The sequence below is a fragment of the Mastigoproctus giganteus genome, chromosome 2 (assembly GCF_048544385.1).
Source record: "Mastigoproctus giganteus isolate SK-2022 chromosome 2, ASM4854438v1, whole genome shotgun sequence".
NCBI lineage: Eukaryota > Metazoa > Arthropoda > Arachnida > Uropygi > Thelyphonidae > Mastigoproctus > Mastigoproctus giganteus.
In genome coordinates this window covers 140,390,478-140,392,982 of record NC_143576.1, presented here as the reverse complement: position 1 = coordinate 140,392,982, position 2,505 = coordinate 140,390,478, and the positions used below count along the sequence as shown (strand labels likewise).

The 2,505-nt window shown below is 29.3% G+C and overlaps 1 non-coding gene across 1 annotated transcript; it reads left to right on the top strand.

Annotated features, from left to right (window-relative positions):
* Positions 1-1,404: 1,404 nt before the first annotated feature.
* Positions 1,405-1,477, top strand: TRNAK-CUU (transfer RNA lysine (anticodon CUU)). Its single transcript has one exon. It is a non-coding gene; the product is annotated as a tRNA-Lys (tRNA).
* The last annotated feature ends 1,028 nt before the right edge of the window (positions 1,478-2,505 follow it).

The window sequence follows — 2,505 nt, the reverse complement described above, 5'->3', positions numbered from 1 at the left end:
GGGTAGCCAAGTGGCCAGAACAGAACAACAGAACACACACACATAATACACACAAACCGACGTCACACACATATCTGGCCCATTTGTAGTGATACTGATCTTCACAGAGATACGAGGCGGAGTTCAACTAACGTTCTAGGAGCCGCCCCTTACAAAAACACATGTCCACATGAGTTAAAAATGCATTTTTCAATGTACAGTTTTAAATTAAGAATCCCCGTGTAATGTACGAGGCATATAAAACTCGTATATAAAATTATATAATTCTTCTTTTTAAATTATATAATTCTTTTTAAAAGAATGCCATTTTGGTTTTCACTGGATTAAAAAAAAAAAATGTTCTTTTTGTAGTCAGGGAAGATTGCATAAGTCAGAGGAGTTTAAAACCAGTCATTTCGATAAGAATTCAGTCATTACCGTATAATCATTACGGTCAACTTATAGATGTACTTCTACACCCCTTCCTCTCACTCTGACTACTGGACTATCGTTTTAAAGAAAGTTATTCTTAGGATAATAAGATTTACATCGTTATAAAAATTATTTAAAATTTTTTAACATTCTTTTAATACAGCAATGTGATACTGGTTTTTTGTTTTGAGAGGAAGTAAGGTGGATTTTAAATCTTTTAAAATGTTTTAAATATTGTTTAAATGCGGTTCTATTCCAAACTGAAGAAAACTGAATTGACAAACCTTTATCAGATTTCCAGATTACTTCCTTACACTTCTAAATAATGTACTTAATTCACTTGGACCTACTGATTTAATTCAGAAGATGATTGAATTGTTGCAATACGTAACAGGTTATGTGGAACAAGTCAATTCCTATCCGACTGGTGGTGACATCTATCAGCAAGAAGTTAATTATTTTTCATTTAACCTTTACTTGTATACATTAATCCATGTCACAGTTATGACTGCTGCTCAACTATTGATATGCTGAATATTTATAATATTTATGAAAATTTGAAAAATTTATTAATTAAATTGTTCGCTCATCCGAGGCGAGCAGAAAAATCTAGTCGTAATTACTAGATTTTTATGTATCGTAACTACAGAAAAGAGCCTAACCTCAAAAATAAATCTTTTACCATCGTGGAAGGAAGGAGATAAGAGGCCAAACAATATAAAGAAAATGACAATAAAAAAAAATATATATTTTAACTTCGGGACTGTTACAATCATGATAATGCTATTTGTTAATGTGCAGGATATTGTATTGTATTAATGCTTTTTTAATAGTAAGGAAAACTTGCAACTGATTTCTAAATCAGTTTCAGATTTTCCATATATGAACTTAAAATATAAAAATATTATTTGATTATTAAACAATAATACAATTTGTAAAAATAACCATTATTATGAAATTATATTAGGACAAAATCAGGCCTTGCCTACAAGCGCCCGGCTAGCTCAGTCGGTAGAGCACGAGACTCTTAATCTCGGGGTCGTGGGTTCGAGCCCCACGTTGGGCGACGAAAAACTTTTTTTATTGCTTAATCTTGATGGTTATCATAAATATCTAAAAAAATTATAAACTTAGTAAGTAAAATTATACATATAGCAATTTAGAATAAAAATTATAATCTTAAGGGGAAGGGATAATCATGATATATTTCTGGGAAAAAGGTGATATTAACGATAATGATATTCAGGCCAGAAGGGGGATTAAGGGGTCTATAATAATACCTGGGCCTTGCAATTCTTCAAGAGTGCCAGGCCTGTTCCTTAATATTATACTTTTAAGTATTAATTTTTTTAATAATCAGAAAAAATTCTACAAATTTCAAATAATTAAAATATTTTTATTTTATTAATTTTTTACGTATTGATTTATTATATGTTAGAATTTACTTGTTGCTTTTTAAGTTAAAATGTAGTGTTAAAAATTAAAAATTGTAATAATTCGTAGATGTAGTGTTAAAAATTTTAACACTGCATCTACGTGCAGAACACGCAATCACGTATGCAAACATAAGGGGAGTGGACGTCATGCATTTTCACCGGGCTCTCATTAGAAAAAAAAAAATATATATATATAATAAATAAATAAATATCTTAAAACGCACAATTTACTCTGGCCACTCAAGAGGCTGAAAACTCAGTAACTGTAGCCCAGATAAAAAAAAAATTAATGATAGAAGTGAAATTTGTTAGAAAAAAGAGAAAGTAAAATGTTCCGAATTTTAGTGGTTGTGGAGATATTCATAATTTTCTAAGGAAAAGTGGTTGTTTTTCTTAGGAGTAACTTTGTTAGAATCAGCATTAATATCTCTTACCGCACAGTGGAAATTCCAAAAAAAAAAAAAAAAAGTAAAGCAAATTGATACGATCATAAGAACTGGTAGTGACACCACACAAAACTGCTACTACATATTCTAATAAAAGTAATAATAACTATTTAAATTATTTTTAATCTATTTTAATCTATTTTTCAAAATTTTTAATCTATTTTTCAAAATTATCACGTGTTATATTATTTGTGGTATTACAACTGTTTTAA